General features: G+C 35.6%; 1 long non-coding RNA gene across 1 annotated transcript; it reads left to right on the top strand.

The window, feature by feature from the left end:
- The first annotated feature begins 819 nt into the window (after positions 1-819).
- On the top strand, positions 820-25,688 carry LOC140642274 (uncharacterized). Its single transcript, XR_012038762.1, has 3 exons — positions 820-914; positions 25,261-25,334; positions 25,591-25,688. It is a non-coding gene; the product is annotated as an uncharacterized lncRNA (long non-coding RNA).
- Positions 25,689-26,926: the final 1,238 nt, after the last annotated feature.

Genomic DNA, 26,926 nt, shown 5'->3' with positions numbered 1-26,926 from the left:
TGAAATTGAATCCTTTGTCAGAATGCTGAATATCTGTATTTGGTTACTTGCTTTCCTGTGATGTTATTTCCCTTCTAGGTCTTTTCTATTGCCTGTCAGCTAGTAGTTTTTTTGTACCTTGAAACTTAGATTTCCAATCAGTGTGTGTGTGTGTGTGTGTGTGTGTGTGTGTGTTTGTGAGATGTGTATGACAATTGATGGAAATGTCCACTTTCTGTGGAATTATATATGTGTATGTGTGTGAGAATTGAAAATGATGTACACTTCCCATGGCATCATCTCAGAGAACATATGGGAACTTGTGACTCATTTAGTGCTGTTAAGATTGGCCCATGGATTTAGGAATTCATCAGGAATCCATGTTGGTGGCACATCCCTTACCAAGTTTGCAAACATTCATCTGATGACTTTGGTAACTGTGGGTAGTAACTGCCTACATTTGTTATGCATGTAGAACAGCAAAATGGTGAATTTCTATCATTCATTTTGCATTTATTTGCTGAAATTTTATTTTTAAATTTCTTTTACCAACTCTGTTTACCATGCAGGAAATTTTCTTCAGAAAAAGCAGAATAAATACTTAAGAATTTCAGTTATTTACCATTTTTTTGGAATAATGCTACATGACCAATGAGTGTCTTTATTCTATTTGGATATCATTTTGAACCAAATAATTTTTTTTGTATTTGCCATTTTGTATTCATTGCAGTAACTACTCTTTTTGATATTCAAACTCTTCCAACTTGGACTAGTTGAAGCCCTTTCAGATAGGTTAATGTATTTTTTGTTTATATGACATCAATATTTATTATCTTCCAGGTTTTGGGGTAAAACTGGATGTTCTATGCTTATGTATACACATCCTGCTCATGGTCTGGATTCATCATTTCTCCAGGAAACCCTGGACACTAAAGGTTTCTAGTATTTTTATTTCTCTCTTTTAGAAAGTATGTAACTAAGCCTAATTTTTAATATGCTGATATTAAAAATAAATTTTTAATAGTATCAGTCAAAAAAGAGAACAAATTTGCATGTGTCAAAACTGTACAAACCACCACGTTCCTACTTTTGTGTCCCTACCTCAGAACTACCTGGCAATTGAATCCACGTTGCTCTGCCAGCAACTTTTACAAATATATCACATGGACACAATGGTCCAACTGCATTCAATTATCACCTGCATGTTCATGATTTGCTTGATAAAAAGGCGAGTACAATACTTAAAACCTTTCAATTATCTTGGTGTCATGTTTTAATCTTTCACTTGAAAACAGCATTTTATTATTGCCCATGCATGCAGAAGCTTATTTTCAGGTCCTTAAGTTTGAGGACAAACTTCACTAAAGATTTAAAAAGTAGAGAACACATAGTTTGTGTAACTCATTAGAAAGCTGACTTCCCACACATTCTCTGGAAAGTTCTCCCTTCTACTAAAATAAAAACTTACGTCAATGACAATTCAAATGCTTATTATCCTACTTTATTCATAGTCCCTTACACAACTGATTGGCTATTTTCCTGCTCAGAATTAAGGATTATTGAAGCTTGTGTAACAAGGACTTTGTTCTTCATAATTTATTTCCTGTTACTTGCTTATGCAATGAAGCATTATAATTTGTAGTTTATTACTTCATGGGACTTATAACTTCATTTACTGTACAAAGAAAAGAACAGAGATGAGTCAGGAGTATGAAAACCCTTCCTAGGTAATGAGAAAGTAAATCAACTTACATTTCTTGCAAATTGATAAGTAGAAAGTTTTTACTAATGAGTCCTATAATTCTGACAATGCAGTGTTTATTTACAGAGTTCCCTGCTAAGAAATATGATCATATAAGGTAATCATTATACACTGAGATTAGGTTCCCAGTAAATAAACTCTAAATTGAATTACTTCCATAAGAATTAATATAAAAAATCTAGTATGCTTTCATATTTCCATGTCTCAATAATCTTAAATCCATTAATACTTTGTGTTAGTTTGCAATCTCCTTAGGAGCTTTCCAGGTACAATCTGAAACTGCCTCCATAGGCAGAGGACAAGGAGACCCCAAAGAAAGACATTGGTCACTCCAGATTGATAGGTGGCAGTTCTGATGAGCAAAGAAATTTACTTATGAAGCTTGTCTTGGGCAGCAGCAAGACAAGTAGATCCCCACATCTACCTGCCAAATCTTAAAAGTTTACAAGAGGCCTTAACTGAGTTCATTCATGCATACCATCCCGATGTTCTCAAAACCACATTTCTATCTCAAAGCATGGAAAGCAGGTAAAACTCAGATTATAGGGATAGAGGAGGAGGTGAGGAGCCTCTGATTGCTGGGGTCCAGCCAGTGGGTCAACCAGTGGTCATGTCCTCTCAGTGACCCCCTTCAACAGTCCATTCTCTTCCACAATGGGACCTGGTCAACAAGTGGTGCCACTAACATGGACGTGGCCCATTTGGTGGCTGTTTGACTATATTGGAGGCAAATACCACACCAACAACACAGACATATGCAGGAGAAAACACAGGCTAAGCCAATAATTCCCAAAAATCAGTGACAATTTTTTCCATCAAGAATCTCATGTTCTGGGCAGCCCGGGTGGCTCAGCAGTTGGTTTAGCACCGCCTTCAGCCCAGAGCCTGATCCTGGAAACCCGGGATTGAGTCCCACGTCAGGCTCCCTGCATGGAGCCTGCTTCTCCCTCTGCCTGTGTCTCTGCCTATTTCTCTCTGTGTGTGTGTCTCTTGTGAATAAATAAATAAATAAATAAATAAATAAATAAATAAATCTTTAAAAAAAAAAAACATTGTGCAAAAAAAGAAAAAGAATCTCATGTTCTGAACCACTGATTGTTACTAAGTCCTCAGGCTGGAGGTTGGATCACTCAGGGCATTCACTTGTGTTCTCATGTGATTTAAAAAAGATGCTACATTAGCAGACTTTTCAGATATACACAGGATTCTGTTGGATTCCCAAGCATTCTGTGGTATAGATGATTCCTTGAAAGGCAGTAATCATGCCTAAGTCCATGCTATTTTGGAGGACAACTTTAATCATTGCTTAAGTCCAATTTACATTTTTTTAAATGATTGGTGAGTTTTGTGTTCTAAGAAAACTTTGCTGATCCCAAGATCATGAATATATACTCACATCTTTTCTTCTAGAGTAGGGGACATCAAACATTTTCTGTAAAGGTCTAGTTGGTATGTTTTAAGCTTTGTAGGCATTATTATCTTTGTTGAAAATACCTACCTATAACTGTAGCCTAAGTCCTCAATAAACAATATTTAAAGAGTGAGTGTGAGCATGGTTGTGTCCCAATAAAGCTTTATTTGTAAAAACAGACAGAGAGACAAGGGAGGGACAAGATGCCTAGACTCCATTTTCCCAATTCCTTCCCTCTACTTATAACTAAATAGATCGGAAATTATTCACCAAACAATCATAAAAGGACTCTGAAGGTGAAAAAAAGGTGGGCTGGATAGGGAACTCAGGACTTGTAGGATCACCTCACCTGAATACCTTGGTTTTTCTTTTTGATCTCTCTTATGTCCCTGGTTGGGCACTAGAGAGCCTGAAATCCACAGTGCCAACAAGAAGGGACAAAACAAGCAAACATATACATACCTAAGTAAAACCTGCTCCTTTTGGCCAAAGCACTAGTAGAGGAAAGCCCAGTAGGGACTTACCCAAAGGCAGTGGCAAGCCAGATGCCAGTAGAGGTAGGGGTGTGAAGCAACTGATTTCCCACCCACTCCCTGACAGCAGCAGTGGCAGCCAGAGAACCCATCCCCACCCCATACTTGGTAGGCATGTCTCAGGGTTGTCACCCAGTGGCAGAAGATTACCTCCGTTTTCCAATTCTCAGCTCCCCAGGCCTAGCAGATGGGAAGGTGCTTTGTTTGTAAAAGGGCAAAATGAGGAAAGGCAAAATGAGGAACACCTTGGTGATGGAACGCTTCTCTAACTTGACTATGACAGCAGATCCACAAACCATAGGTTGATAAAATTGCATAAGATTCAATATACACACATGTAAAATTGGAGAAATCTAACTAAGATCAGGGGATTGTGTCAGTGTGAATATCCTGGTAGTGAGACTGGCTACTGTGAATGACGGTGCAAAGATGAATATCTGTTTACAAGTTTTTGTGTGAATATGTTTTCAATTTTCTTGTATATTTACCTAGGAGAGGAGTTATTGGATGTAAGATAACTCTAAATTTCTGTGCAATTACCAAACTGTTTTCCAAAGCAAATGCGCCATTCTACTTACCCACCAAAAATATATGAAGATTCCAGTGTCCTTACATGGACATGGGTGTGTTCCTTGCCAGCACTTGTTTTTATCCTTCTTCTTGATCATAACCACCCTAATGGAAATCAAGTGTGGTTTTATTTTAGATTTACATTTTCTTTTATTTTTTTTAAGATTTTATTTATTTATTTATCCATGAGAGACATAGAGAGAGAGAGAGAGGCAGAGACACAGGCAGAGGGAGAAGCAGGCTCCTTGCAGGGAGCCTGACGTGGGACTCTATCCCGGGTCTCCAGGATCAGGCCCTGGGCTGAAGGTGGTGCTAAACCACTGAGCCACCCAGGCTGCCCAGATTTACATTTTCTTAATGTCTAATGATGTTGAACATTTTTCCATGTGGTTACTAGACATTTGTAAATCTTCTTTAGATAAATATTTATTCAAACACTTTGCTCAATTTTTTATTTCATTTTCTTTTTTTCATTTTATTTGAAGAGTTCTGAATATTATTGTTACATGACACATATGATTTACAAATATTTTCTCCTGTTCTGTGGTGTGTCTTCTTTGTCTTCTTTACTTTCTTGACAATGTACTTTGAAGTAAACACTTTTTTTTTTAATTTTTTTTATTTATTTACGATTGTCACACACACACACACGGGGGGGGGCAGAGACACAGGCAGAGGGAGAAGCAGGCTCCATGCACCGGGAGCCCGACATGGGATTCGATCCCGGGTCTCCAGGATCGCGCCCTGAGCCAAAGGCAGGCGCTAAACCGCTGCGCCACCCAGGGATCCCTGAAGTAAACACTTTTTAAATTTTGGTTAAGTTCAATTTATCTATCTTTTTATTTGGTTGCTTGTGATTTGGTATCATGTCTAAGAAATCATTGCCTAATCTAAAGTTACAAAGATTCAGGCTTATGTTTTCTTCTAAGAATTTGTAATTTTAAATGGTCTTACATTTAGATATTTGAACCATTTTTACTTTATTTGGTCTTAATTCCAGACAAATATGGCCTGAACTAGAATTCCAACTGCATTTTTTTTCACAGATGGATATCTATCTGTTGTCCCAGCACCATTTTTTTCCAAAGATTATTCTTTTCCACATTGATGTCTTGAGCCTTATTGAAAATCATTGACCGTAAATCTAAAAATTCTTCCTTGACTCTGAATTTTCTTCCACTGTTTTATATATCATTATGCTAGTACCATGCAGTCCTTTTTTTCTCTCTCTCTTTTTAAAAGTTTTTATTTTAATTGCAGTTGGAGAATGGCATAGACTACAGTATTAAACTAGTTTCAGGTGAATGCCATGTAGTTTTGATCACTGCAGTTTGCTATAAGTTTTGAAATCAAGAAGTGTAAGTCTTCTAGCATTGATCTTCTCTTTCAAGACAAATTTGGCTATTCTGGATCCCTTGAATTATCACATGAATTTTGGGATCAGCTTGTCAATTTCTGCAGAAATGTTATCTGGAATTTTGATAGGGATTGCACTGAATATGCAGAGAACCTGGGCAGTGTTACCATTCTACTAATGTCAAGCTTTTCGATGCATGAGTAAGGTATGTTTTAGGTCTTCTTTAATTTTTTTCAGTGGTGTTTTGTAGTTTTCAGTATGTGAATCTTTTACTTTTTTTGTTAAATTTATTCCTAAGTATTTTATTCCTTTTGATGCAATTATGAATGAAATGTTTTCTCAATTTCATTTTCAGATTTTTAATTTTAATATATATATAATTTATTTTTGTAAGTTTATTTTAACTAATTTATTAATTCTATCTTTTTGTGAATTCTTTAGGATACTCTATACATAAAATCATGCCATCTGCAAATAATTTTAATTCTTCCTTTCCAATATGGAGATTTTCCATTTCTTTTGCTTGCCTAATTGTTCTGACTAGAATGTTCAGTAAAATGCTAAATAGAAATAATAAAAACCAACATTGTTTTGTGCCCAAATTTGGGGGAAAGCCTTCTGTCTTCATCCTCATATATGATCATTGTTGTGGGCTTTAAATGGATTATGTTTTATCAAGTTACGGAAGTTCCCTTCTATTCCTAGGTTGTTGAGTTTTCTTTTCTCAGGAAGGTATCTATCTGTGGTATTTCTGAATACTAGATGTAAATTTAAAAGTACTTTAAAATAAAAGGATTAAAAGGAAAAAAAAGATAAATGAAGGCTGAATTGGCCTTTACTGACTCTTGTTCTAGAAGCCTATTGCTTTATTAGTAAGCACTATTACTTAAGCTTCCACTTTTATATCTCTGAGCCACCTCAAATACCTTTTATTTCATAAATTTAATGAGTTGTATGAGGTAAGGTAATCAAGATTAAACAATTGCAGTGTGATTTCTTTGCACCATATACGAAAAAAAAATTTCCTTCAAAAAAATTTACGTTTCCATTGGAAAATGGACATGAGGAAAATGCAAATTACCACCATCACTGGACATGAGGAAAATGCAAATTACTACCATCATAAGGTATTGCCACATATTTCCCAGGATAAATATAAAAAATGTGAATGTGGATAAGGGCCATGCTTTATTTGAATGAATGTAAAATTGTACAATGTTACTGAAAAAATGTTTAAGAATTTTGACATATTAAATACATTCTAATATACATCCTACCACTTCCATTCCTAAATACTTGCTCAAGAAAAATGAATCAGCATGTCCACTAAAAGGCCTTACGGGAATTCCCATAATAACCAAAACTGGCAAAAAACTTAAATGCCTTTCAATAGGAAAATGGATAAACAAATTCTAATGTATTCATACAATGGAATATTGTACAGCAATAAAAAAGAACAACTTACTTTTTTGTATGAGTATGATATATATGTGTGGCATAAACATTGTGTGTGGTGTGTATATATATATATACATGACAATATATCTATATACATATATATTTGACATATATAATGACATGGGTGAATCTTAAAAATATTACATTAAGTGAAAGAAGTAAGACATAAGTAGTACACAATATATGCCTTTACTTATAAAAAAATTCAAGAAGTAAAAATTGTAAGTGGCTATCATTGAAGAGACTGATATTGACAAACAAAAGATAGAAGAGAATCTTCATTGTTATGAAAATGTGCTGAATCTGGGTGATATTAAGGGCCATGTGCTTATGTACAACATTATCAAGCTTTATTCTTAGTACACTTTCTTCATTTTACTGAATGTAAATTGTGCCCCAACAAAAGATGGCATAAAGAAGCAGAAGTGGCAGGAAAATTATTAAAAGGCTGTCACTGTGACAAAATAACATATTGAAAATATTTGGTTCTTTATTTATTTTCTAGAAAAAGGACATGTCTTATATTGAAATTTGCATAATTAGTGCATTCATTAATTAATTTAACAAATATTTATTTGGCACCTACCTAGATGCCAGGTAAGTAAGTTCTTATTACCAATGCAAGCAAGGAATCATAATTTTGAAAATTTTCCAGTACTTAAGGATTTTTGTATTAACTCATTCTAATATTGTTGTACAATGTATCCTTTTTCTTATTTTTAATACTTGAGTAAATACTTTCATTAAATTTTCTTGACACATAGTCCTGATTTAAGGACTATAGATCTTGTGGTTTTGAAACCCATCCTATTATTATGTAGTTTTATAAATAACTTCAAATACTTTGTCATTTCTCCTCTTTTTCTTCCAATTGTTCCACTTCTCAACTTTTAGTCAGTATTCCTCTCTTTCTGGTCCAATGTCAGGGATTTTCCCATTTCTATCTCACAATCTTCATGACTCTGTATATTCTTGGACTTCTCATATTTGCTATTTCACAGAAACTAGACACACACACAGAAATGTAAATTACAAAAGCATAGAAAAATGTAGGGTCACAATTTAAGTTGTTTATAACACTTTTATATTATCAGTAAAATTTTAAAAATAACCCTGCTTAAAAATACAGAATCTATTTAGCAAGAAATGATGGATAGAAGCATCTTTTCCTTTTGGTCTTAAGTACTTTTTCCTTGGTACTTTTTCTTTAAGTACTTCTTTCCGTGTTTTACTTGATTGATCTGTATATAGTTCAGACCATAAGACAGAATATATGATTCATCTCTAGTCTGAAGCCCCATTTGAATGGCACTTTATTTACATTAGCATTCCTAATTACTTAATGACCAATCAGATATGGTTCATTGCTAGTAAGTGTAGAAACATGTTGTCTGAAGGATGTAGTTTAATTAGTATACTCCTAAAAACATGTCCCTCGTGACCATTGGATGTAATCATTATTTTATGTATTTAACTGTGAAATTCATATTTACTCAGCAGGATAGAGAACAGCTTTTTACTTCTCAAAGCTGGTTAATAGAGCATAGTTAGATTTTTAAAGGAGCCTGCAAAACTTAACAAAAGCAGATTAGTTTAAAAAAAAAACAAAACCCTCATCATTCTAATAAAACAAGTATTATTCATAAATACTAATATCATGTCCATAAAACAGGAAAGGAGGAATAAATCTATGAAAAAGCTTATTGTAATTCCACCCTTAGTAACATAGGTTTAGGAGGTTCACAGTCTTTTCCAAACCACTGAGGTTATTTAGATATTTCCACTCTTCATTAATAATTTTGAAAATGCCCTCATTTCAAAGGTAACTGACAATTTGTGTCTTTCCTCCTATTGCTTATTCATTAAACAACAACCAAATTAGATATATTTTGTATCTGGAAAGCGCAATGAACAAAACCTGAACTTAGAGCCTTGGGGGAGATCATTGATTCTCCTTCTAAATAGAGTTTTCCAAACAGTTCGATCATCCATAAATTGTCATTTGACTTGACATATGAGAAGCACGGTATTTCTTAACATGAGGGGTGTCACTTGTAATAATTTACATATACATTCAATAAGATTAGTTTGCAAGGATTTCAAATAACCAGTAACAGATTACACTGTGAGCATTAACCATCATGTAGTACTCTAGCATGCCTCCATGAGCTCACCATCATTCCCTGTCCATGGTTCTGATTAAACTGTGACTCCTGCAGATGTCTTGGGGCTCCTTCACTTGCTGCATATTTAGAATTTGTCAATAACTCAGCAATTGATCTTGCCATTATCACTCTTATTTTCCGGAAGATGTTTCCTTGCTCAGTTCCTTCATACACTGCTTTGGGAGCATATAGGCAACATCCTCACAGCTGTCTCCCATTTGAGGTACTAATAGCAGCAATAATAATAGTAACTTGATATTGGCAATGTTATTAAGTCAAGCATAATATTAGCAATATTATTTTAGGCCTTATTATGTGCCAAACATCTTCATAATCATTTTACATGCTGCAACTTATTTACTCCTCTGAGCTATCTACTCAATTAGGCATTATTATTCTTCTAGTCTTACAGATGAGGAAATAGAAATACTGAAGGCTTAATACCTCCCTGAACATCATTCACAAATAGTAACCATTTACATCAATATTTAATAAACCCCTTTAGAAGTTATAAATAGAATTTTTGTGATTTTGAGGAATTAAGGTTGCTACTGTTATATTCGATCTTTTTAGTATCAGAAATATCTATGGTAAGAATTTTCAGGAAAAATATTGAAATACCGTTGACTCTTAGACAAAACAGGTTCATAGTGCATCGGTCCACTTATACACAGATTTTTTATAAATACAGCATAGTCTTGTAAATGTATTTTCCCTTCCTTATAATCTTCTTAGTATCATTTTCTTATCTCTAGTTTATTGTGAGAATACCATATAACATACAAAATAGATATTAATTGTTTATATTATCTGTAAGGCTTTTGGTCAACAGTGGGTCAACAGTCAAAAGTTATATGCAGATTTTTCACTTTGTGGGGTTCAGCAACCCTAATTCCCATGTTTTACAATGGTCAACTATATCTGTAAACCCTTCCTGGAGCCCTTCTTCCACAAATAAACAAGTTCATTTTTCTTATCTCCATGACTTGAGGTTCATTGGTGGTTGGGTGGCAACTGTCTTTCCTGACAGGCTTTTTCTAAGTAAATGTCATGAAGGAGCCATTAGCTGGGGTTTAGATGTCATAAAGCCAAGTATCTGAGAGCCTTCTTCATTTTCTGAACTCTTGCTTTGATTATAGTTATTAATATATCTATTTCTTGCTGAAGATTTCCTAATTTCTTTTTTCAAGTCACACACAGATACAAAATAAAAGACTGGTATTTCCATAGATTTCAGAAAGTATTTTCTGCATTAAAACTATCAACTTCCTCTGATGATGAGCAAAGGCAGCTAAAGGTACTTTCAAATGTACTTTAAAACAGCTCTTTTAGGGCATCTAGGTGGTTCCGTCGATTGAGCTTTCAACTCTTGGTTTGGGCTCAGGTTATGATCTCAGGGTCATGGGATCTAGCCCTTTGTCGGGCTCCTCACTCAGTGGGAAGTCTGCTTTAGATTCTCTGTCTTCATCTCCCTCTGCCCCTCCCCCTGTTTGTATTCTCCTTCTCTCAAAACAAACAAAGAAACAAACAAACAAAAAAACACAGTTCTCTAAAACACTTGCCCCGATTTGGAGTCATACACACTTGGACTCAATTTTTAGCCACAGTAACTACTATAGGCTAGATTTGGGGCAACATGTTAAACTGTACTGGGTCTTGTTTTTTTCTTTGTGTTCTTGTCTTATCATTTTCTGTTGTAAAAAAAGTGATTAATAACACTTTATGTAAGGATTAAATAAGATTATGTATATAAAGTAAATAAAGTTTTTAGCATTGAGTAGGTGCTCACAAATTGACAGCTACCATAAATGACACCTGGCATAGTAATCTGAGTGAAAAAAGAGAAGAAGAAAAGTTCTGTCATCATTTCAATGGAATTAAACCAACCAATAACTGCAAGAGAAATCCAAGTCAAAAGATATTTAAACATCACATTGACTAAACACCTGTTCTGACTGGCAACAAAAGTAACTCATATGGAGAAATAACAGAATCAGTCTCTTCCACAAAGTTATCCTCAGAATTATACATTCTCTTAGCATGCTTAGGCTTCAGGCCTGTCTGATATCTATTCCTGACAGCACACACGCACACACACACACACACACACACAAACACAAACACAAGCACACACACAATTTTCTAATTAGACTTATGCTGACGTATTCCTGTTGAATCCTCATATGCCTTTTACTTATAAATTTTTCCAGTGTTAGAGCCTAAATCACCTAGAGGATGTATTTTTAAATGTAGAGTCCTAGGTCACACCATGAAAATTCCAATTTGGTCAGTCTAGGGTGAGCCTCAGGACTCTACATTTTAACGAGCTCTTCTGGTGTTTCTAATTCAGTAGGAGTCCAGACACACTTTGAGGGAACAGGCCCTAGAGTGCCAGGACTTTGTTTGAATTTATCACATGAGACACTTAGGAGAACACACAGAATTACTTCAAACCTGCAATAAGTAGAGAACTTAATCTAGTTTCAATATCTTCATTATGTGGAGAAGGACTACAAGGCCCAAGGAGATGCAGTGATACAATCATTAAAATAATAGCTAATATTTGTAGTGTGTAATCAAACACCATGATAAGTACCCTGCCCTTTTTATCTTATTAACTCTTTAATAATCTTATTATTCTCCGGATTGTATAGATGACAGAGCCAAAAGTGAAAGAGTACACACACACACACACACACACACACACACACACAGACTATATGATATATCATTTGTTCCGTGTCACAAAACTAATGAGTTGGGACTCAAAACACTGAACATCAGACTCCATAGTAAAAAAGCAACAACAACAGCAACAATAATAAACATTTACCAAGTGCTTATTATGTACCAGATACTTTTCAAAATACGTACATTAGTTATTTACTTGTCACGACAAAGGTGGGGATATTATCATCCCCATTTTGTGGAAGCAGAAATTGAGGCTAAGAGAGAATAAGTAACTTGCTCCAAATCATACAGGACGGGGGAGCTGAGATACGGACTCCTGGGTTTGACCTCAAAGCCTGTGCTCTTAGCTCTTACAACAAGGAATTTGAAGTTACCTGGCTCTCACACCAACCTTCTCTTCATTGCCATAGATCATTGAACATAAAGAGTAGCTCCCTACCAGGACCCACCAAGAAATGCATTATATCATTGTTATATGAACATGTACACATATGTATCATTTAATATTCCTAATTGCATGCAACAGAAACTGGTTGGAACAAACTGAAGCTGAATAGTAGTTTACTGGCTATAGAGAAAAAGACACGATAAACACCTACTAATATACTAGACCGGAAAGGCAAGAGGAGCCTCCTCAGTCAAGGACATGCAGCAGGAATAGCCTGCTTCTGATGCTGCCACTGGTCACATATCTTTTGCTGCAAGAATATATCCAAGCCACTGGATGTTGCCACAGTAAATGAATGCTAAACCCAAGATTTATTTCTAAGCACAAATACATACATGGCCAAGGATCAGTTGACTGACTGCATTTACCTTCCAAGGTGTGGGGAATATTGCTGGCCCTACCTCCCAACATGGAATATTCTTCCAATCAGAATGGTGACTGGATTCTGGGCAGCCAAAGAGAATAAACTTCCAGCAGCAATATACATAAACAAATGTCCAGTTAGAAATATCCAATATGGTGCTCTCTGACATAAAGTGACATAATCAAAGAATCCCTTTCAGGTTAACAGAAAAGCATTAATCCCATTTTGAATGAAATAGAATGAAATTCAATAGCAACATGATGTTAATAAAAATTTAAAAGTTGAGACAATTGCCAGTCATAACAAAAGATAACTTAAATTGCAATATTGAGGCAAGAGTCAAAATTTAGATGATTTGACATTGTATTTGTGGATTTAGATTAAATGTGTAAGTAGGTCACTATAGTTAAAGCAATAATTTAAACTTTTTCGAAGCTTTGTATGGAAGAAGACAGATAGAAAAGTATTGTGCTGAACCCAGACTATTCTGGTCTTTTTGATGCCTCACATGGGGTCTTAAGAATGAATAACCAAGATATTAGAAAATATTCTGATGTTGAATTATTGTTTGATTTTCTTTTGAGGGACAAAGGAACAGAGCATAGCTCTGTAGGTGAGAGCAGAGTTTTCCTTGAAGCAAATCAAATTTCCCTTGTCAGTCATTCTAGGAGGCCATAGGGAGGAGGGCTCTTGACTTCAGGGAGGGAAGATCTTTTATCTGTTAGGCTTGGGGTAATTGGCCCAGAAACCATAGGATAGAGTCATCCATACTTATTTTTGAACAGCTTTATTGCAGTATAACTGATGTGAAATTAATTAGATCTATTTAAAGTGTACAGTTTGATGAGTTTTGACATAGGTATGCACTTACAAAAACATCATTACAATCAGGATAATGAACATACCCCTCATTTTTACAAATTTCCTTGTGACCTTTGTAATCTATCCTTCTGTCCCATCACCTATCCCTGGGCCCAGGCAACCACTCATGTGCTTTCTGTCCACTTGCAGTACATTTTTGTTCATTTTATACAAATTGAATTGAACAATACATCTGGCTTCTTTCTCTTAGCATCAATTATGAGATTCAGCTGTTTTCATGTGTGTCTCAATTAAACATATTTAATTCCTTTTTATTGCTGAGGAATATTCCATTTTATGGATATACCACAATTTGTTTTTCCATTTATCTGGTTATGGACGTTTTGATTGTTTCCATTTTTGGGCTGTTATGAGTAAAGCTGCTCTGAATATTTCTGTACAATATTTTGTGTGGACATACGCTTTTATCAGAAGCAGTGTAGCTGTTGCATATGGAAGGTTTAAGTTAACCATTTTAGGAAACAATGAAACTATTTTCCAAAGTGGCTGTACCACATAGGAAGCTTTCCATATCCTTTCCCACATTTGGTAAGGCCAGCCTATGGTACATTTGTCATAACTAAGGAATCTGTAACAGCACATTGTTACTCACTAACCAATTTCTTTAGAGTTTGCTTGTTTGTTTGTTTGTTCTTAATGTTGTTTTCTTTCTTTCAAGATCCCATTAACGGTACCACATTATGCTTAGGCATCCTGTCTCATTGGTTTCCTCTGGTCTAAGACAGCTTCTCAGAGAATTGGTCATGATTTGATAGAATGACCCTTAGTTTGGATTTGTCTGATGTGTTTTTTATGGTCCACCTAGGTTATGGGTTTGGGGAAGGAAGAGCACGGAGATCAAGTGCCATTCTCAACCCATCATATTAAAAGTGCATATTATCAGCCTGACATATCCTGGTGATATAAACTTTAATCTGGATCCAACAAACCTAGATGAGGTAGTATTTGCTAGGTTTATCTACTGTGAAGTCCTGTCCTTCCCTTCTATACCATACTCTAAGCGCAGCACACAGTCCAGACAAGACACTAAATGCAAAACACAAGGGCTTGAGAGTTACGCTCTACCTCCTTAAGGGGGAAATATCTATGTAAATTATTTGCACAGAAATTAGTCTTTCTCTTCATTCTTTTGGACATGGCTCATCTCTTTTACTTGTTCGATTTTTAGTCATTTCATTAAATTCTGGAACTCTGCTATTCAGAGAGACCTTTAGAGTGCCCTTCCTTGGTCTCTCCCTTTCCGCACTGTAGCCTATAAATTCTCACCAGTCTAGGGCAACTGTAGGGCTTATTTTATTACTTCACCTTTCTCTCAAGGACCACTGCCCTAACCTGTCTGGTGTCCAATGTGTGCAAATATTTGTTTCAATCTAATGTTCAAAGAGAGAGTGTTAGGTGAATCCCTGCTATATGCCATAGTCAGAAGGGTAGGTCTCTAGAACCACCTATGAAAGAATGAGCTTCCATTTCCTATGTTCAGACAGCTGTCAAGAAAGGCAGGAGGAATTCTGAAATGAGAGCCTGTGGGAAACCTGAAACTGGGTTATTAGTATTTGGGTAGATTTACCTCTATTACATTTGGAGATTTATGAAGATCTTTATAAGTTAAAACCAAGGATCTACAAACTCTGTTGAGGGGAAAAGAACCATCCCACTGAAACATCCCAAGAAAGTGCTATCCTTAATCCTGAGGCAAGATTCCACAGTGGTGACGATTGGGAACAGTTTAGTCCACTGGAAGAAGTAAGCACAAAGTGTCTGCAATAGCAAAGCTAAAGGACTGTGTTAGTATAACCTTCACGTCACGTTAGTATAATCTTCACATCCATAGAACTGAACAACCACTCAATGAACAGAACTGGAGTGAAGTTTCCAACAAGAAAAAGGTTGTCATCATCAAGTGCCACCTTCAAATGTCCGATTCCAGGCTTCTTGGGAAACTTTATCAATGTGAAACAATTGTTTTCAAAAGGCAATTCCTTCAAGAGAAGGGGAAGGAAATATGAATGATCCAATCATCCTTGCTTCAGCATTGGTATTACATTAATGCATTAAAGTAGGTGTTGATAAAATGTTTGATAAATATCCTCTTTTAATTAGAAAGGCAACCAGGAGGACATTGAAAGATGTTGAAGAAATATCAAATATTTGAATAAAGGGAAATAGGCATTAATATAAATAAATTAATTCTTTATATGTCCTTTAAGAAATCAGTGGATATTGTCTAAAATGCATAATGAAATTATGATAACATGTGCCAATAGGAATAATAAACACAACTACAAAGATAAATAAAATCAGAAGCCAACAGAGAATCATCTGTGTCCTTTGTGACTAGAGTAGAGCTCCTACAAGGCCATATCAAATTTTTTTCCTATAATCTTACCAGGTGATCTTGTTGCTTAAAAAAGAAAAAGAAAGAAAGAAAGAAAGAAAGAAAGAAAGAAAGAAAGAAAGAAAGAAAGAAAGAAAGAAAGAAAAGAAAAGAAAGAAAGAAAGAAAGAAAAGAAAAGAAAGAAAGAAAGAAAGAAAGAAAGAAAGAAAGAAAGAAAGAAAGAAAGAAAGAAAGAAACTGGTGCATTAAGGACTGCATCTTAATGATTTTTTAAAAGATTTTATTTATTTATTCATGAGAGATACACAGAGAGAGGTAGAGACACCGGCAGAGGGAGAAGCAGGTTACCTGTGGGGAGCCTAATGTGGGACTCGATCCCATGACCCCTGAGCTCAGGATCACACCCTGAGCTAAAGACAGATGCTCAACCACTAAGTCACCCAGGTATTTCTATTTATGATGATCTTTATGTGGAATATTCCATGCTTCAATATTTGCCTTAATGACCAAAATACATAGAAAGAAGTTTTTTTTTTCATAGAAAGAAAATTTTTAAAATTTTACTTAAAACTATCTTTGGATCTATAAAATCTTTGTGCTGAATTTGAAATTATTACCAAAAAATATGTAAATAGAAAGTGAGAATCCTAATTTCAATGTTTAAGAGACATTGAGGGAGCACAGCAGATTCATAATCTATTCTATCCATATTCTTATTTCTTGGTGACCTTGCAAGCAGGCAAATTCCCAGAGCCACTGTGGCATCTTGTACATATTTTAAATTCAAACCACCTGTTCAAAAGGAACCGAACAATTCATTGGGCAGCCAAATAAGGATAGAATACTTAAAACTGATTTGAGGAAAGCAAGGTTATGAAGAACAATGTCACCAAAAGAGGGATCCCTGGGTGGCGCAGTGGTTTGGCACCTGCCTTTGGCTCAGGGCGCGATCCTGGAGACCCGGATTCGAATCCCACATCGGGCTCCCGGCGCATGGAGCCTGCTTCTCCCTCTGCCTGTGTCTCTGCCTCTCTCTCTCTCTCTGTGTGACTATCATAAATAAATAAATAAATAAATAAATAAATAAATAAATAAATAAATAAATAAACAATGTCACCAAAAGAAAAAGCCACAGAATCTGGTTTAAATCCAGGGACCAAAGGAAAGTAGTTCCTAATGAACAGGAAAATAACAAAGAAAAATAGCAAAGACAAAGCAGGGTAAAGGCATAAACATTAATACTTCATGTAAATGCACAGTTGCTAAAATTTTGTGTCCCCAAATGAAGTTTAAAGAGTTATAAGTTCAGTGATATAGCTTGGTATCATATTATGTAGACTATCCCTGAATAGAATACATTTATCTAGCATAGATACGTTATCACAAATTTTGGATTTGCTGGCTCATATGATTCAAAAGAAATATCAATTATAAAAATGAGGCCAAATTTATGGGGTGCCTGGGTGGCTCAGTCTGTTAAGCATCCGACTCTTAGTTTTGGCTCAGGTCATGGTCTAAGGGTTGTGGGATTCAGCTCCAAGTCCAGCTTTGCACTCAGTGTGGAGTCTGTTCGAGGTTCTTTCCTCCATCCTCCCCTGCCACCTCTGCTCTCCTCCCCCTGTTGTCTGTCTCTCTCTCTCTCTCAAAAAAAAAAAAAAAAATCTTAAAAAAAAAGAACAAATTTCAATGAATTTAGCAAATACAAGTGAATGTAATAGCAGGAGGAGTCTGGATATTAAAGAAAAAGAATTGAAAAAAGGCAAGAGAGAAAGATAAAATTGGTGTAAAATAATACTCTTGCTTTTATGTGGGATATTTAATTGGTAGAAATCAAACTGCCCATGATAAGAGCAAGTAATTTGGATAATACAAAATAAAAATAGAGGAACAAAGATACTGAAATCTCAGGTGTGATCAACGGAAAAAGAAAAATGTTAGACAAGCAAAATAGAGATATAATGGAAATATAATTGAAAATTTGATATTATAGCATACATGAAAATGAAAAAATATGCATTGATTTCAAAACTGTTAGAAAAATCAATCCAGTCACCAAAGGAGGAGAGAATAAAAGGACACAGATAAATAAGTGAAAAAATTAAATAAGACAAGTGCATATTTGGAATAGACTCACTGGGTGAGCACCATTATTTTCTTTATTTAAATGGAAGATAATTTACATTTCTTATCTATCTGTCATCAGTCATCTATTTCACTGGAAATACAACATCTACTTGATATATTGGGATCCCCTTTTATATTTATTGAAATATATCCTATGCTAAAAAAATAGGAAGCTGTGTTTATTCAATGTGATATAAAACAATACATATCCACAATTTTCAAGTTGAAGAAACCAAGTATCAATTGATGAAATTAGAAAAATATTTGCTTAGTCTATAAATAATGACACAGTGAATATCAGGTGCAGTAGAGAAACATTGGTATAAAATATAATTATCTGAGTGTTGACATAATTTACCTGAATTTGTTGTCTAGTGTCTCCTGGCATGCTAAAAGCATTTAGGAACAGAGAATATAAAGCAAGCAAAATTACATTTTACATTGACAAATAAATGAATAAAACAAACCAATATTAGGAAGACCTTTGACTCTTGTGTTACTTTGTGGGGAGGGGGGAAAGGTCCCTGTAAGTGTAATCCGATTTTTCAAAAGAAATAACATTATGAATGAAGATTACCTTGATTACGGGCACCATGCCCAGCTTTATTTAACCCTAGGCACATTATAAAATGTATGAAAAAATTTTAGACTCCTGGCTCTAATTGAACCAAAAATATGTTTTAGACTAAATTTTGAAAGTAACTAACATCATAAAATAGAATAGTATTAACTTAACAGTGGGAGATCACAGAGTAAAATTTCATTTATTGCTCTGTAGTTTTAAATGCAGATGGGCCCTTTGGAACCCATGATTTGCAAGAATTAAATGATTCCTGAAAAGGGTTCTGGATGGGCCATGATAGAGGATATGAAGTAGGAGCAAGAGACACCCATGGGTGAAGAGCATCACTAGGGAGTTGTCCCAGGAGGTGCTGGGCAGTCTGCCTGAATGTCACTCACAGCCGAGCTGAGGGGTGTGGGACTGAGGTAGTAGAGCCATCAGGAAGCCACTGGCCAAAGTCGTGGGTTTTCATCTGTATAAACATCATTGAGATAAGCAGACAGAGGAATAAAATAACTGATTTTTAATGAGCTCAAACTATGAGGCAGAGATTACGAAAAATGCAACACATATTGCATCACTTATTTTTTTGTGTGTTGGACAATGATATCCTCATCTCTTTACAGATGTAAAGCCCTAATCTAGAGGATGGAAATAACTTGCCTAAAGACATAGCCCCGGTATGCCTAAAAGTCCAGATCCAAACTAGAGCTGGAGTTCTTTAATGCAGCACTCAACAGATTTATTTGTGTGGATGAAACATTATTTTATGCATCAGGAGAGACAATTTTTTCCTGAAGATTTTACCTTTGTTCATGTGCTTTTCTTTGTGAAGAATGTCCTTTGTGTGTGGATTCATCTGAGACATTCCTGTGAACCCCAAAACATGTGCAGTTGTTATCTCTTTCTCAGTTTTTCCTATTTTACTGTGAAATTTCTTCCCGCCTTGTCTTCTCGGTATTGTTGTAAATGCACTCAAACATAACACTCACCATTTTTACATAATCTTTTCCTTTCAATCTCCCCTTGCCAAATTCTGAGTTTCTAGAAGAGATGATTTCTGGTTTTGTTTTTTAAGTTTATTTATCTCTTAGAGAGAGAGAGAGGGAGAGAGGCATGTGCACACAAACAGGGGAGGGGCAGAGGGAGAGGGAAGGAGAATCCTCAAGCAGGCTCCTTGCTCACCATGGAGCCTGACAAGGGGCTCAATCTGACCTCAAGATCCTGAGATCATGGCCTGGGCATGGGTGAATCATTAACTGAGCCACCCAGGCACCCCTAGAAGAAATGATTTCTGGCACACTCATGCCATGTCCGCTCCTAACAATGATTAGCAAAGAGAAACCACCAAATACATAATTTTTATTGATTGAATAAATAATTATTGGGGAAATTGGTAGAACACATAAATAATGTAGTGAAGTGTGGGCATGTTTTTTTTTTTTTTTGGTGTTTTGTTTTTTTCTTTTGTTTTGTTCTTTTTTTTTTTTTTCTCACAATGCTGTAAAATGATGCTGGTTCTATTTGCTGTCAGAATCACCAAGTGAAGGGAACTTGTGGCCCTAGAATTTAGAATCAAGGGAATGATAGAATTGAGGCAATCTTAATGTGCTTGTGTGTGTGTTTCATTCTTTTTTTTCTTCCTCCTGAGATGAGAGCAGGGTAATTACACAGGGCTTAGTGCTAAGAATATTTAAAAAGTTTAAAAGTTTGGCAGAATGGGAAGATTATTTTAAAATTCTCACCAACTTCCCAGTTGTGCGCCTGTTTTAGTCTAACTAGCTTTCACCCATACAGTCAAAATTACATAAAACAGAGCTGTTGAAGATGTGCTCTAACAATTTTTTTGCAATTTCTGAGCTATCTAAATGCTTCTTTCCAAAACACTTGTACTATTTTCTTGTTGATTCAGCACCGGATTGAAGTGTTTTTTTTTTTTTTTTTTTTTCTTTTTTTTTCCTACCATCAACTTAAAAGCCTACTTTTTAATTGAGATTTATTTCTCATGCAACTGCGAAGATTTTTTTTTTCATAGTGTGAAGGTCTTAACTTGACTTTCAATTCATTTACTTTAAAACCTTGAAATGTCTTCCATTTACATACCTATCTCTCTCAGTGATGAACTCTATAGATGACATTCACAAACTGTCAATTCCCTTTATCTTTGTTCTGTAGTAGAACAGCGATTCTAAGGAAAGAGTAGGTACAAATTGCTGCTGAAGGCTTTATCAATGAGGATCATTGCGTACAGCTGGTTAATTGTATTAGCGATGTAACCGTATGTCACTACTTCTGTAGATTTGCACAACAGTTGAGTTTCCAGTGATAATGCAGGGGAGCCTTACATTTGCAAGTTTGTTCTCTCAACTCCTTTGGAATTGGCTTTGTGGATTTGGACAACTGTTGCCCATCCATATTATCTCCTTCTGCTTTATGCATTGCCCTCCCCTTTCTTCTGAAAGAAATAATTTAGCTTGGTACATCGCAAAAAATAAGGACTGCATTTCCCAACTTCTTTTGTAAATAGGTGTGGAGAAGTTGAGGGCTTCTGTCAGAAATACCTTGAGATGGCTCCTAAGAATCTTTAAAGAGAATGTCTGTGTCTGCCTTTTGCTCTTTTCTGGATCTTTTCTTTCATGTTGTTTGGAATGTGGATACCTGCCAAACTGGAACGCGAAGCTAACTCCAGAAAGGGTGGTGTAACAAGGGCAGCTGGAGGGGATCTCAGATGCTGGTGGATAAGCAACTACCTCCAAGCACTTGCATGGGGAAAACATGAATGGTTTTGGTTCGCCTGCTTTGGGTTTTCTCTCAGAAACCCATTTGTAGCTCATAGGGTACCAGTTTGTTGCTTACTCTCAGCCCTCTTCCAATGAAAGTCATGCATGTCACAGCCTTAAAAGAACATAAATGAGCCCATCGTCTTGCCCGCATAGTACAGCTCCCCTTAAAACATGATAACTGAGGTACCAATAATTCAAATACCAACGCAGCTGTTTGTTGGCCTTTTTTTTTTTTTTTTCAAGATTTTGAATTTCATGACTGTGATTAGGCAAGAGTGGCCATCAATTGAAATCCATTTAGCAGGGGTATAAATGGACCTCAGGGGCAGGAGGGTGCGCATGCCTACCTAGCCCATGGTCTGAAACAGGGAGTGTGCCTCCGGGTCGTTCTCAGTTCTCCTGCAGCCCTGTGAGAGGCTATTCAGCATTGCCCCCTCTGCTTCTGTTCTGTGAAATGTTCTCATTTTTGAGGCAAGCTAGTCTTTCACTATTTCTCCTCTTCCTCTCTCCCTCCTCCTCCTCCCTCCTACCCCCTTTTTTCCTCCCCCTTCTTTTAATATATTGTCCCTTCGTGTTTCATAGGAGTTTTTCAAACTATGCATTCTTGGTGCTTTCTTGAACCAGAAATGGTTCTATCACTTTTTTAGTTTTGGGATTGTTAGCAACTTGCTCTATATGCCTGAGCCTATTACTTGACTTGTACTATAAATAGACCTCAAAGGGTTTTTGGAAGCTCAAAAGGGGATTTACAAATAGTAGCTAATCTCCTTCAGGTATCTGATCTGCTCAAATGACAACTCGGCAACCTTCCCCAAACACCTTATTTATGATATATCCCTCTGCTCCACTGGGTTTCATTTGACTCCATAGCGTCTCATTGGCATATTTCAGTGGTATATGCATTTTTAGTCTTACTGACTTATCTCCAGTACCTAGTGTCTGGCACATAGTAGACACTAAATAAACATTGATTGATGGAACAAAGAATAGAATGCATAAATTAAATATTTACATTCTGCATTTTTCTATTTTGTCTATTACAAGTAATACTAATGTTAATATTTTTATACCTGTGCCTTTGACTATGAGTATGATGTTACCTTAGGATAGACTTATAAAGATTTATAAATTCTCTTCTGTAGCTACATGCTGCCAGCTGATACTACTTCTTTTCAACCTAAAAATATCTTTACTATTTCTTTATTGAAGTTCTACTGTAGGTAAATTCTATCAAGTTCTACTTCTTTGAGAAATATTATTATCTCTTCTTCTTATTTTTAAGGACTTTATCTATTTGAGAGAGAGACAGAGAGACAGGGAGAGAGAGAGAGAGAGAGAGAGCATAGGCAGGGGCATAAGGAGAGGGAGAAGCAGGTGGGAGCCAGATGCAGGGGCTCTATCTCAGGACCCTGGGATCATGACCTTAGCTGAAGGCAGATGCTTAACTAACTGAGCCACCCAGGCACCTGTTTTTCTTTAATGACTATTTTTCATAGGTACAGGATTCTAGGTTGACATTTTCTCCCCTGCACCCCTTTTGAGCTTGGTAAACATATGTTTCATTGTTTTGTCGCCTCCATTGTTTTTGTTGTGAGTTCAAACATTATTTTTATTGTTCTCATGTAAGTAATGCATCTTTTTTCCTCTGCTTTCAAATAATACATTTAATATTTAAGAAGTTTTTAATTTTTTTTCTTAGAAATCATGAAGTTATTTAAGTGAACTCTTTTAAAAAAATTTGATAAAAAAAATTAGTCCAAAATCTCCTCCCTGTTTTTTGGCCCCACCTTCATTTCTCTTCTTTTGGGACTTCAGTTTTCTTCACCTTTTCCAATTTGTGTTCTCTTTACTATTCATCCCAGGTATTCTGCTGCTCTACCTTCAACTTCACTTACTTGTTTTTCTTCAAAGCTCTTTACAATTTCCCATCAGACCAAGCTTTTTCACGATATTTTGTTTTTCAGTTTTATATTTCCCTTTGGTGCTTTTTGATATTTTCAGTTCCTATACTAATCCTTTTAACTGGTCCATTATTAAAACCATATTCTCATATAAACAGTTTCATATAAATATTTGTTTCTTTAAATTTCTGTCTCTGGGACATCTTTGCATCACTTTTTTTTTTTTTTAATTTATTTATGATAGTCACACAGAGAGAGAGAGAGAGAGAGGCAGAGACATAGGCAGAGGGAGAAGCAGGCTCCATGCACTGGGCCCCGACATGGGATTCGATCCCGGGTCTCCAGGATCGTGCCCTGGGCCAAAGGCAGGTGCCAAACCGCTGCGCCACCCAGGGATCCCTGCATCAGTTTTTGTTGGCTGCATATTTGTCAATTATGGCTAATATTTGTTTTCTTTTTCTTTGTCATGTATATGTTTTAGTATTGGACATTTGGGATTACATATTGCAGAGTGATTGTGGAGATACTATAGAGAACATAAATGGTATCTTTTTTTTTTTAAGATTTTATTTATTTGAGAGAGCGAGAAAGAGAGAGAGTGTGCACAAGTGGAGGAAGGAGCAGGGGGAGAGGGAAAAGCTGACTCCACCCTGAGCAGGGAGGGAGTCGCGCATGGGGCTTGTTCCCAGGACTCTGGAATCATGACCTGAGCCCCAGGTGATTGCTTCATTGACGGAGGCATCCAGGCACCCCTAGGTGATATATTTTGTGAAGAATTTCAATTCTTGTTCTAATAAGCAATAATTAGTTCATCACCTTGAACTCCCCCCAACCTCCATTGTTATAGAAGGTATAATGAAAGACTGATACATTTACCAGTCCATTTAAAGTAGGAGGCATAAACTCCACACTCTCATAGGTAGACATCATCTGAAATCTATACTCTGTTCTTTTGATCTTCCAGTTGTTTCTCTTTTCTAACCCTTTTAGAATCCTCTCCTCCCACACATACAGATCACAGATCACCTAAGGAATTGTGGAGAGGGGATTTAAAGAAGATTTTGAGTCCTCCACAAACATTATGCTGTGAATTACCTATTTTCTGCCTTCTTAACAATTTTTCACAGTTCTGGTAAATCCCACACTCTGACACCTTAAGCTGAAAAGGCCTCTGATTTCTATTAGAGTTCCAACTGACCTGCACCATGAATACAAAGAGCCTTGATGGAAAAGCTGTAGAAATGTGGATCATACCCAACTTACTTTTTTCTTCTTTTAATGGTTGAATTCCCTTCAATTTTGTTATTTTTTTCCTTTTCTTTCATTTCTTCAAATAGTAAGTTTTTGTAATTTGTCTGAAGTTTATAATTGACATCTGTTCCCAGATGCTGTGAACAATATTGTTTATTGTAGCATCTGGTACATAATAATAACTAACTAAATGGTGGTGCCTCTCTTAAGAAAATATAATTATAATGCTATTTAATTAGTAATTGAGAAGATAATTTCCATGATGATAATAATTACGCAAAAGAGGCCTCTAGTCCAACACAGACTACTTTTTCATGACTTAAACTGGAATGCTTGCTTTGCTTTTTGGCAAATTAATGAGAATATCACAGGTAAAAATATTGTATTTTATACTCTACTTAAATAAAACATTTTATAGGGATTGTGTACTCATTTTTAGGAGGCATCTTACTTTTAGGATAAAATAGATTAAATCATACATAAATACATGACATTTTTCCTGAAATTTTACCTAATAATTTCTAGTTACTTCAAATATGGTTAATTCTGTGAAGAGATGATCTGTCTAGAAACTATTCCTCTGATTATGATGAAAATAAAGGCAAAATTTTAATAATAATGTGAATAAGCTATAATAGTGAATTTCTCAGCATCATCTTTTCTTCCCTTTTTTGTCTTCCACAGATATTTTAGCAGTAATGGTCTCTACAGCAAATTGATTGGCATGTCAACAAGGTCTGGCAATGGGATAAAGGCAGGTATGCAGTGTTTTCTATTTTTTCTTTTCTTCTTCTATCTCTAAATGCAGATGGAATTACTGGAGCATAATCTTGACTGTGAGAGCACATTTTTAGTATTATGGCGTAGAAAGCTAAAAGGATCCCATGAACATGAGGACTTCATCACTAGAGCCACCATACTAACTCTGCATGACCTACTTCTGAATTTTACCATAAGAAAGACATAGATTCCTATTTTGTTTAAGCCACTATTTTTTTTTGTCTCTTTTGTTAGGAGTTATATCCAATCCTGACTGAAGCACATTTACCCCCCAAAAGTATGCCTGGAACAACTTTGTCTCTTCCCTGGCGTTCTCTGCTCTTACCTGCAAGGTATTTTAGAATCAGAGTGTTCCTCCAACACAGTTGCATTATATTACTATATTGGGGTATTATGAAATTCCAACGCAAGAGGCAAAATATCAGTTTTGACAAACAACTGAACCATAAGATAGGTTCGATGAATGTAACCAATTTTGCTAATGCTGAGCACACTTAAAACTGTATCCTTAGAATATTTGTCTTCCTCATTAGTTCACCCAACAAATAGTATTGTGCATTGTAGCATCAGATACAGTAATAGCTCAATAACTGGTAGTACATCTATTATAAATATAATTATTGCATTTATTTAATTAGTATTCAAGATGGTAATGTCAATGGTGATAATCAACATGGAACAGGGATAGGTCAGCATTTGAGGAAGAAACCTCACAGCTGAATATTCCTTAAGTTAAATCAAAAGAAGAAAGTGATACTTTTTTCTTTTCTTATCCACTTACGTTTCCACAGACAAGGTACCCATGTTTGTGATTTCACAATCTTTCAAAAAAGAATACTTGTATTATTGTCATACAACCAAGAAAGACAGAAAACATTCAATGCTTAAAGTGACTTTCATCCTGGTGTGATGATGACTGAAAATGATGGTTCATTAGCTAACATCTAAAGTGCTTTTCTATAGTATCTATGTTAATAATAGGGTAGGAGTTCATCATGATTATTGGTACAAAAATTGTAAATTAATTAATAATTATAGACTACTCACAGCAATATGTTTGATAAGAGTCCTACCATTCTTATTGCTTGCATAATCTTTCTAACAATTTTAATCACACTAGATTTTTATTGTTTTTATTTAAATAGATGCAATACATTATGCTGTAATGACTTTCAGGAATTATATTGTAGTTTAGTAATGTTTCTGAAATTATTCACAGTTTCAGCTCATTTATATGTTGGTTGGCTTACTGTGAAATAGTGCCAAGTCACAAAATACACACACCCATGTACACTTGCACACACACCATGTGGTGAACAGAAAACCTGACTCCATCATAGTAATAAGGCCCATGGAAATAATTAAAATGTCATATGATATATGATAAAGCTGGATGTGAATATTAGCTCATTAAACTTCTCAGAACCTCAGTTACCTTATTTATAAGTATAATTGATAGTGATCCTTATAAGATAGAGGTTTTTGTGCCTGGAATGCAGTAAGCCTTTTATTAATATTATGTTATTATCTATAAAATTATTGACAATGTAGACGTGCTTAGTAATTCATT

Source organism: Canis lupus, chromosome 11 (assembly GCF_048164855.1).
Source record: "Canis lupus baileyi chromosome 11, mCanLup2.hap1, whole genome shotgun sequence".
Lineage (NCBI taxonomy): Eukaryota > Metazoa > Chordata > Mammalia > Carnivora > Canidae > Canis > Canis lupus.
The sequence above is the reverse complement of the archived record's forward strand: the minus strand, read 5'-3'. Positions and strand labels throughout refer to the sequence as shown.